This window comes from Trichechus manatus, unplaced genomic scaffold (assembly GCF_000243295.1).
Source record: "Trichechus manatus latirostris isolate Lorelei unplaced genomic scaffold, TriManLat1.0 scaffold00146, whole genome shotgun sequence".
NCBI lineage: Eukaryota > Metazoa > Chordata > Mammalia > Sirenia > Trichechidae > Trichechus > Trichechus manatus.
The window spans coordinates 5,576,564-5,587,636 of record NW_004444082.1 but is presented as its reverse complement, the minus strand read 5'-3'; the positions used below and the strand labels follow the sequence as shown (position 1 = coordinate 5,587,636).

Below are 11,073 nucleotides of genomic sequence, written 5' to 3'. Positions count from 1 at the left end.
CACCATTTATTCCCTCTTTTAATGTTCTGATGCTGTTGTCATTTACAGATTAATGTCTCTGGTTCCCTTTCGTAATTCTTTTGGTTTTGCATAGTCCTTAAGCGTTCATTTCCTAGGTTGGTATCTGGCTAGTACAATCCTGTGTCCTATATTCAGCCTGTGGTCTGATATTGTTTGTTCTCAGATCGAATGACTTCCTTTAATGAGTCTCATAAGTTTAGTTTGGTTTTTACATAGTCCCTTAATTTCTGTTTATCTGGAAATGACCTAATTTCACCATCATATTTGAACGAGAGTTTTGCAGGATATATTATTCTTGGCTGGCAATTTTTTTCTTCACGGTTTTATATATGTCATCCCATTGCCTTCTTGCCTGCATGGTTTCTGCTAAATAATCTGAGCTTTGTCTCATTGTTTCTCCTCTGTATGTGACTTTTTGTTTCCCTTGAGCTGCTCTCAGAATTCTTTGTCTGTCTTTGTTTTTAGCGAGTATGATTACGATATGCCTTGGTGATTTTCTTTTGGGGGTCTATCCTATATGGGGTTCGTTGAGCTTCTTGGATGGTCCTGTTTTCATCTTTCATGATATTGGGGAAGTTTTATGTCAGAAATTCTTCAATGATCCTCTCTGTGTCTTCTGTTTTCTCTCCCTGTTCTGGAACTCTGATCACTTGCAGATTTTTGCTTTTGATTGGATCCCACGTAATTCTTAAGCCCTCTTCATTTTAATTTATTCTTTTTTCTGATTTTTCCTCAAACAGAGTTGTATCCAAGTGTTTGTCTTCAATTCCGCTGATCCTGTCTTCCACTGTTTCAAATCTGCTCCACAGCCCTTCTGTGACACTGTCCATTTCTGAAATCTTGTTGTTTATCTTTTGGATTTCTAATTGTTGTTTTTGTATAATTTCTAGTTGTGAATATATTTTGGCATTTTGTTCCAGCATTATTTTCCTGAATTCTTCCATTTTTCTGTCTGTATTTTCCATGAGTTTGTCCACCTTTTCCATGAATTTGTCTATTTTTTTCCTCATTTTTGTCTGCTTTTTGCTTCAACTCTTGGATAATTCTGAGTATTAGAGATTTGAATTCCCTATCATGTAGTTCTAGTGCCTTTTCTTCTACTGGAAAGTCATCTGGTGTTTTATTTTGGACGCCTACTGGAACCATCCTGTCCTGTTTTTGTAAATGTTTTGATATTGTCTGCTGTCTTCTGGGCATTCAGTAATTATTTTTCTCGTTTATTGATTGTAGATTTGTTTGTTTCATACTTTTTTTATTTGGCTGTATCTGAGCAGGTGGGCTATGTGTTCTTTGTTTGCTCATCTGTGGGTGCGATACTTTTTGCCTCTTTCTCCAATTGACAGGGTCAGTCGCTCAGATATGGTACAGCAGGGCAGGTCTAGCTGAAGAGGAGTTGCTGTGATGGGTTGCTTGTGGCACTATGACAGCCACCAGGGCGGGTTGGTAATCAGCTCAGAGCAGGTTCCGTTAGGCCGTGCCTGTGCTGCTTGGTGGTGTGATGTTAAGCGCATGGTGCAGGTAGGCAGGATGGAGCGGGGAGATTGTGATGTGTGGAGCTAAGATGGGTATGGGAGAGTGGAGAGAGGTATAGGAGCCAAAAACATGCAAACAAACAAAATAGAGTGCTAGGGGAGCTTGCCGTTGGAGTGGAGAGATGAGAGACTATGAAATGGAGAAAAACAAAAAGGGGAAGAAGAAGAAAAAAAAAAAGAAAAGAATGAATAAATAAAAATTATAAAGAAAAAAGAACAGCAAACTCCCAGAGATCCCACTGGTGCGACTATGAGGTCTGGGGAAGTTGTTCCCAGGTGTTGAAGTACAGCCTGGCTAGGAGGCATAGAGGTGTTCAGTTCCAGGTATCCAGGGGACAGGAAGAGAAGGAAGGTATAGGAAGACGAGAAACTGAGTAATGAAGAAAGACAAAAAGGGAAAAAGAGGGAAAAGAAAACAAAACAAATTAAAAAAAAAAAAGAACCACAAAAAGCAGAAAAAAAAGAAAACCCGAAGAAAGAAATGCTCTCAGGGATCCATCTGTGTGTCTGTGCAAGCTGAGGGAGTAGGTCCCAAGCCATGCAGCACCACCCGGCCAGAAGGGGCTCCCAACTCGAGACAAGAAAAAGAAAACAAACAAACAATTGAAAACAAATAAACAAAAAAAAGCCCCGGGATCCCACCAGCATGGCAGCATGGACCGGGAAGCAGCTCTGCACTTGAACGGAGCTCCACAGCCTCTCAGAAGGAAACAAAGATGGCGAACAGAGCCAGGTATTTGAACAAAAGGAGGGGAGGTGGTGAGAGGTAAGGAAGAAATCAAAAGAAGCAGAAAAAAGCCAACACCAGCAGCCAACAAATGGCACTCAGGGAATCCGTCAGCGCAGGAGGGTGGAATCCAATCAGCTGGTGCTTCCCGGCCAAGAGACTGTGGCCATGGGAAGCAGAGGAGGCTGAGTGGGGGTGAAGAAGGGTGGGGGTGGGAAAGCGTGTATCGCTGCTTACCGGTTGTTTTGTCTCCTGCTGGAAGCTCTGTGAAGCTGCTTTCTCATGCCCCCTATTTGCTGGTCTCTGATAGGAGTCCAAGATGGCGGATCCGTGCTGCATTAGCTGATAGGGGACCTCTCCATGTATGTCTCCTCACTCTCTGTTCTCTGTCTGTTTCTTATTCCATTTGGTGCTTGGCTGAGTTCTTTATCTCTTCATTTGATGCTTAGGGTTTCAGGATTGCTGTTTTCGCTGTTCGGCTTAGTTTTTCAGATCTTTGCTGTGGAGGGTCAATGTGGTGCTTCTGCCTAGAGTGCCATGTTGCTGGAAGTCCAGTTGTCAGCCTTTTTGATTCAGTGCCATCAGCAGGACAAAGAGCATCCGAGTGCTGTTCATGCTTTCCCCATTCCTTTGATTAACCAGAAGATTTAGTATAAGGCTTTGTACTATACTGTCGAGGAAAAAAAAAGATCGATTCTCAATACACTTAGTTGTGGGTATTATCTGAATGGTGAGTGTGACATGTACAGAATGGCAGATCTCTAGAGTTGGAAGAGATCTTAGGATTTACCATGCATATTCCAGCAACCAGTGGTGGAATCCCCTCTACAACATTCCTGTTGGCTGACGTGTCTCCCAGGGAGTCTGTGGGATAGTTAGACAGTCCTTTCTTGTAATGAACTAAAACCTAACCCCCTGTAAGTCCCAGTGGCTGTGTCTAAGGCAGAGCCATAAAGAAGCAGATAACAGAGACTAGAAGCTCAGTTTACAATAATATTGTGAAGGGATTCATCAAAAGATAAGTGATTCAAATAAATGACTTTGTAAGCCTTTTATAAATTTAGGACTTTAGAATTCTCATTCTTCTATTTTAGATCTTCAAATGTGCAATTATCTCAATGGGATTTTATCATCAGGGTCCAATCAGAAATCAAGACTCACTTTAGTTATTTTAAGAAGAGGAAATTTAATAGAAGGAATTGTTTACTTGAGTTGATGAAAGAGCTAAGAAGCCAAGGCAATATTGAAGCAACCTAGGTATCAACACAGCAGGAAGCTGTTCCTGTCTTAGGCTGGAGGGACAACAGGAGGAGGTGGTATTAGCAGAATTCAGAAACAAGCGTCATCTGGAAGTTGATAGAACCACAGTGAAGGTTATCCATTGGGAGCTGGGACCATACAGGAGACTCAGACACATATCATCGGCAGATAGAGAAGGAGAAATACCTCGGCTTCTTTCTTCCCTCCTTCTGGCCTTTGGTCGGTTCCTCCCAGACCTAGAACTCGGTTGGCATGAGAGCCTGAGAAATGTGGTTTTCAGGAGAAAGTCAGGGACTGGATCTGCGTGCAAGAGACCTTGACTGCACCCTTACCTGTGAGTTGAATGAATCAAGTAAGATCATTCCATGTCATTAATAAACTAGCTAACACTTTTCAGATGTCAGGAGGTCAGTGGTGATGCTTTTTCCCTTTCATCTTTTTTCCCCTGGTCAGAACATTCCCTGGTGCTCAAAGGCGTGCTTTTTAGACTGTTGCCATCAGATGAAGTTCCTCTGGGTGTGCTGCTCTGGGTCAAGCTCTCTTCTCACGGGTGTAGTGGAAGCTCTGTGGTGTCATTTAGGGCCCCTGTCAGGACTGGGTGCCCACCTCCACCTGCCAGGAGGGGTTGTCTGATGACAGCCCACAGCTGCATCCCTCCCTGATGCTGTTCGTGGCTAAAGGGCATTATTTACACATGCTTGCCCCTCTCCCCCCAAACCCAGTGGTTATTCAACACGGAAGTGTAACAGCCTCGAATCTGGGAAAACTCTGAAGGGCGTCCCAGCCCCAGAGCTCGTGTTGCTGAGGCCCTGTTGCCAGCACATCACAAGTTGATTTCTCCCTGCCAAATCCTGCTTCCCTCCCTCCCTTACAGGGGTGCTATGGAGCGGACTCCGAGGCCAACCTACTGCCCGGGGGCAACCCCCTCGGCCCCAATTCTGGGAGCCAGGCCTGACCTGGGACCCCCACTCGGTCCTCGTTCCGGGAGCCAGGCCTGACCTGGAACTCCCCCCTCGGCCCTGATTCCGGGAGCCAGGCCTGACCTGGGACTCCCCCCTTGGCCCTGATTCTGGGAGCCAAGCCTGACCTGGGACAGCCCCCTCGGCCCTGATTCTGGGAGCCAGGCCTGACCTGGGACCCCCACTCGGTCCTCGTTCCGGGAGCCAGGCCTGACCTGGAACTCCCCCCTCGGCCCTGATTCCGGGAGCCAGGCCTGACCTGGGACTCCCCCCTTGGCCCTGATTCTGGGAGCCAAGCCTGACCTGGGACACCCCCTTGGCCCCATTTCTGGGAGCCAGGTCTGCAGCAGTGCAGCTGTAGCAGAGACGGCGGTCAGACTCCTGGTCAGAGGAGAGCGTGTGCTATAGGAGGTGGGCAAGGCAGGCCTCTGGTACATGATGTCACACGTCAGTACCTGTGATACTTTGCCAAGTGCTTCAATGAAGACAGTGTGACTCCAGGTACAGCCTGCAGCTAACTTGACCTTGATGCCACTTCTTTTGGCCAAGTCTTCCTCCTTTGTAAATGAGATCCATATTCTCCAGGGTTCTTAGGTTTTGTGGGGATCAAGTGAACAAGTACGAATTTTCAACAAAATGTAAAATTATTACACAAATAGTAGTTATTATTAGTTGTGAGTTAACAGAGTTTTGAATCGACATACACATATCTCCACTATTTCCTCAGCCTGGAACGCTCTCCCCCAGACTTCAAATGGGTGGCTTCTCATAATTCATGTTTATTTCAAATCCCACCTCCTTAGAAAGGTGTTCCATTTCCTCTGTAACTAACTAGTTATCCTACGCCATTCCACCTTAAGTTTTTATGCTATGAACCAGTTTTTCTTAAGTCTCTGGGTGATAAAAAGGGTTAACACAGTTGGCTGCTAACCAAAAGGTTGGAGGTTCAAGTCCACCCAGAGGTGCTTCAGAGGAAAAGCCTGGTGATCTACATCCAAAAAACCAGCCATTGAAAACCGTATGAAGTGCAGTTCTACTCTGACACATTTGGGGTTGCCATGAGTTGGAATTACCTCTATGGCACTGTTTTTACTGTTTTAATACTTACCAGTATCTGAAATTATTTGTGTAACCAGTCATTAGCAGGAGCTGGACTTGAAGATCACAACCATACTCCCCCTGCCTGTGGCTGAAATTCCATGCAGTACCCAGGGCTCGCCTACTAAGTCTTAGATAATAAAATGTCCTCTGGTCCTTTAGTCAGTCTCTGGCCGGTAATTCATATCCCCTGTGCAGGGCACAAATTATAGCTATAGACCACTAGTGAAAACAAACGCTTCTCCTCTCTGCCCTGTGTGCCTGCTGCGCGTGGAAGCCTGCGGTAGGAAAGGTCCTAGTCGGCTTCCTCTCCGTGCCCCTGGGTGCCGCTGCCTTCCCCACCTTCACAGCTGCCGTCAAAGCTGAGGGCGCCTCTCTGGGCTAACAGATGTCTTGGGGGAGCCCCGCCAGTGGCTGACTGGTGGTGACTTTCCCCTGCTGATTGTCGTCATGACTCCCTTTGGTGTCTGTCGTCCAGCTCTAATCACCTTCCCATTGCTCAATAAAGTAACTTTAAGTTGGCACCAGCCAACTTCTGTGAAGTCAGCTCCGACTCATGGTGACCCCATATATGTCGGAATAGAATGGAACTCCATAGGGTTTTTGTGGCTGTGACCTTTCAGAAGCAGATTGCCAGGCCTTTCTTCTGAGGTGCCTCTGGTTGGTTAGCAGCTGGCTGATATTCTGATAATCTCTCTCTCACACACACACAGACACACACACGGGCATGCACACTCGTGGCATGGGGAACAGGTACCGTTAAGCTGACATTGGTCAGTGGCCAATCACCTTTTCCACTAAGGCTCTCTCTTCTGCAGTTACAGGCCACCTCAGCCAACCTCCTTTACCACTAATGGCTTTGTCCGTCAGCCTTTTAGAGTGTCCCTGAAGCTGAGCCAGGGTCCCATTTTTTACTTACTGTGTGTCTCTTTCCTCTAGCATGTAACCTTCAAGATGGCGAAGGTACTGCTGTTGTCAACTGCTGCGTTTCCAGTCACACACCAGTGCCTGGTGCATAGTAGGCACTCAGAAATGTTCATGGAATGAACGGGTGGAGGAAGGAGTGAAGTTATTTCCAGAGTCTAGAGTTCTAGAGCATTTAATAACCCAGCCGTGGTCCTGTGCTTACCTTGGTCTCCATAATAGCAAACATTGTGTTGTCTGCTTACAGGAGTCCTCTGGAGACAGAAGCTCAGGATACAGGCTGTGGGGCTTTGCTGTTTTAGATTTAATTAGGATCAGAAGAGCACGAGCAATTGAAGACATCAGTTTCCGATTTCATGTTAAATAACATTGAGGTTAAGTTATGTAATGTAAGTTATGTAATGTTAAGTTATGATGAGCCAGTAGCACTGCCTGTTGTTAAAATGTTTTATGCTTTCATTTACAATGATGGACTTTTTATTTAAGTGTCTAATATTGTAGGAAGGGAAATTAACCTTTTCTTACTGTTCACTAACTGTGTGTTTTACCTTTAGGATAGAGACTGCACATCATTACATTTATTGACTATTACGTAATTAGCTTCAAGTGGCCCAAGCATTCCAAATTACTAAGGTATTAAGTTTTTCAGTCAGATACACAGTAGGTTTCTTATACCTTATGTCGTATTGAGCACAGCACATTGGTTAATATGGCAGAAGAGTTTTGTTGGGATGGAATGCAAGTAGGAGATGAGCAAGAAGACCACAGTAAGTGCTCAGTAAATATTAGTTATTATTATTATTGTTTTGATGTACAACACTAATTCATATTATTTTGAGCATCAGAATGAGCTGGATTGAGAAATCTCATTCTCATTTGTGTGAGTATACCAGTCTTCCACCTGAAGACTTTTCTTAGTGTTGTCTACTTGAAAGATCAGCTGAGAAATCTGTGGTTTCCAAGGTTTTAGTATGCTTCTCCTAGATGGCCGGCGCCCGGTGGCTAGATGCGACTGACAGTTTCTAATTTCATGTTAAGTAATATTTAGGTTAAGTTACCTAGTGACATACAGTCAATAGCCCTGGCTGTTGTTGTGGTTGTTAGCGACCATCGAGCCAGTCAGCTCTGACTCGTGGTGACTCCGTGTACAACAGAAAAAGACTTTTCCTGGCCCAGCTCTATCTTCACGACTGTTGGTACACTCGAGTCCATTGTTGAAGCTACTGTGTATTTTGAGTGTCTTCCAACCTAGGGGGCTCATCTTCCAGCATTATAGCGGACAATGTTGTATTGTGATTCATAGGGTTTTCATTGGCTAATTTCAGAAGTAGATTTCCAGGCCTTTCTTCCTAGTCTGTCTTACTCTGGAAGCTCTGCTGAAACCTGTCCACACAGCTAGTATTTGGTGGCATAGCTTCCCATATCACATTAACACCAAAGCCACCACAGTATGACAAATGATTGGGGGGGATGTATGTTATTATCTACATGCATTAATAAATTATCATAATGACCTTTTGAGGGAGCAACTGTTTTTTTTTTTTTTAAAAAAGGCTATTATAAAAAATCCGCATATTATGAATAAAGACTGAGTTCAAGGTAGGTAAATAATGAGTCACAGGATGCACAGGTGCTGTGTGGGGCCAAGGTTTGGATCCAGGCCACCTGGTTCCAGAGACCAGCTCTGAACTGCTGTGCTGTTTTGGCTAACGCGTTGTACAGATGTGAGCCCTTGGTGGGGTTTGCAGGGGAGGAAGGAAACAGAGTCACTTAATGGATACGTGTTGGATGATCAATTGCGAGGCTTGTGCACAAGGGTCTGGAGAGAAAGAGGTACTATGAGTACATTTAAGGGAGATATTTTAATATATGTTAGTGCAGATTGATGACATGTATGTATGGTATATAGGAAAATATATTAAGAGTGAGTGGTTATTTCTTTCAACAAATATTAATTGAAAGACTGCCCTTTGCAAAACACTCCGCCTGGTGTTGTGGAGGATAAAAAGGCGAAGAGCACACAGGCCTCACTAACGTAGCCTCACATACATGCTGGCTGGTCTGACCCCCGCTGAGAGTAGCCCTTTTACTGTTCTGTCTTGGAAGCCATGGACTTTTCCTAGTGACACTGGACTTTCTCTGGAGTTAGTCTTTGGCAGTTGGCTTAATTGTTTGCCTCGATTAGGCTCAATGTTGGCAAACCATTGTCCTTTCAAGGTGGGTCTGATTTTTGCAGCATTTCGAGTTAAGTTTAATGGAAAAAAAAAACCAAAACAGTGATTACAGTAAATTGGTCATCAATTTTAGGGAAAAAACAGAGTATTTGGTATAAAACAAAGTTTCTGAAGATTACTCACCACTGTAAAAGGGGAGGTTTGAGGTTAATTTCAATGAGCATTGTTGTTACACCTGACATGACAGATACCCGGTGAATAAACGTGTCTTTTCTGTGGTGGGCCTTGGGTATCTGTGATCTCGTGTGTCGGTGGAAGGTGAGACCCAAGGGAAGGCGGCATCCTGAAGGAAGTGCTGACTGACTAGATTGGCCCCAGAATCTCAAGTGTCGTAGTTGAGCAGTGGCCGTTTGCTTAGACCAGAGTCTCAAGTGAAGTATCTGGAGAGGCCGTCTGACTGAGGATGTTCGTTATAATAAAAATTCCAACTTACATACATAAATATATATACTTGTACATTTCCTGTGTGCCAGTTACTGCTCGAAGCATACTCTAGATGCTAACTTATTTAATTCAAGGGATAGAAAGATCGTTTATTGAAAAGGCAGAACCTCCATTCTGGAATGAAAAACAAGAAACATTTATTGTGACGTTAACTAGGGTGTAAATCCCCTTACCACACTCTCAGCACTATATAGTGAGGCACTGGTTTCAATTTCCTTCCACTGAGGCCTTGGTAGGGAAACCGTGGCAGCCAGCCCCGCTCACCTTTCGGCCAGTCTGGATCCCTGTTTTCCTTTTGTTGCCCCACTTCACCAGCCTTTCTCAGTGTCCACCGAGCTCCTTCCCACCAAGCTGGGATTGACTCTTCCTTGCATTATGCTATGCACCTTAGCATAAATTTTGGTTTTTGTTTCTGTAAGTACTTCTAGTCTTTTTCAGTTGTTTTCAGCAGAAAGGTTTCTATCCTTCCATATGCTCTCCGTAAATGACTTCTACTATTGCCATTAAAGTGGGATGGGAGAGAGGTACATACTATACTTTTACACAAATAATGCACACCTTCTACAGTTGTTTGCCAACTGTTCCCTCTGTCTGTGAAGTATTTTTGTAAGTGCATTATGCTAAATTCTTTTCATAGCAACATGTAAAAAAAAACTGGCATAGCGGCACCTATGAAAGTACCTCGCAGGGAGAGGGCAAGGTTGGCAAACAAACGTAGAAGGTGCACGTTATTTGCATAACAATGCGTATGTAACTCTGGTGTGATATTTGCCATTTGCTCGAAGCTGGTCCTGTCTGCTTTTTCGTCCTGCCAACAAGTTATTGTTAACATGTTCTCTTATAGGCTGTACCGGAAAGGAGGATCTTATCCATTCCTTTTTAGGGGAGTCATTTTCTTATCAGGGGCTAGTTGGAAAGGGATTCCCCAAATTATAAGAGCACAACATTTCTGGGCAACCTTATCCATCATACTACAGCAATATGATCTTAGGAGCGCCATCATCCAATCAGTTCACATATGAAGGTTACACACACACACACACACACACACACACACACACAAACATACAAGTGCTAGAAGAAGCCATCTAAGGTATGTAGTTATTTGTAATGACTAAGTTGTCTTCTTATCCAAGGACTCATTCTGAAGACCTTAGTTCTGAAGGTTCCCTGGACTGGACAGCACTGCCCCACATGAGAGCAGAACCCCAGGGGCAGATGGGGGAAAGACAGGTGGGCCTGTGTGGTTCTTCATGGAGCTCTCAGTGTTGAGTGGTGACTACTGACTCCCGAGGTGTGGACCATGGAGCAGGCACGATTCTCTCGGAGACCAGTAGGGCTGCAAAAGGAGTGAGCACAGAACTGCACATGCTGACCCTCTGGGCTTTGCCCTCAGAATAGTGGTTTTGTGGAAAAGATTTTTCTCCTTCCTGATATGAAAGGAGTGAGCCTCTGAAATATCTTTTTTGCGTTTCTTGTTTTTTCCTAATAGACTTTGTTATTTGAACAAGGTAGCAGTTCTTCTGATATATTTGCTTGTGTTTACACTGAAGAGTTATTATTAATAATATATACTTTTTGGAGACAGGGGATCTCTTCCAACACATTTTGGGTGGACAGACTTAGAAAGGGATAGGGAACAAGGGGCTTGATTGTGCTTGGGCTGCGAATCTGAGCAAGTGAAATGTGTAGGAGGCCAGGTTAATGTCTGTCAGCTGTTACAAAAGGTATCCTAAAGGTGACAGAAAAGAAAAGTATATTTTATTGTACCGGCTCTGAGCGGAGGTCCTAGTTCAAGAGAAAATTGTGATAGTCATAGTTGTGTGTGTGTGTGTGTGTGTGTGTGTGTGTGTGTGTGTGTGTGTGTGTGTGTG

General features: G+C 44.4%; 1 protein-coding gene across 1 annotated transcript in view; it reads left to right on the top strand.

Moving 5' to 3' along the window:
• Positions 1-11,073, top strand: part of PIEZO2 (piezo type mechanosensitive ion channel component 2) — a 680,804-nt gene that overhangs the window by 142,317 nt on the left and 527,414 nt on the right. The gene's annotated exons all lie outside the window — the stretch shown is intronic.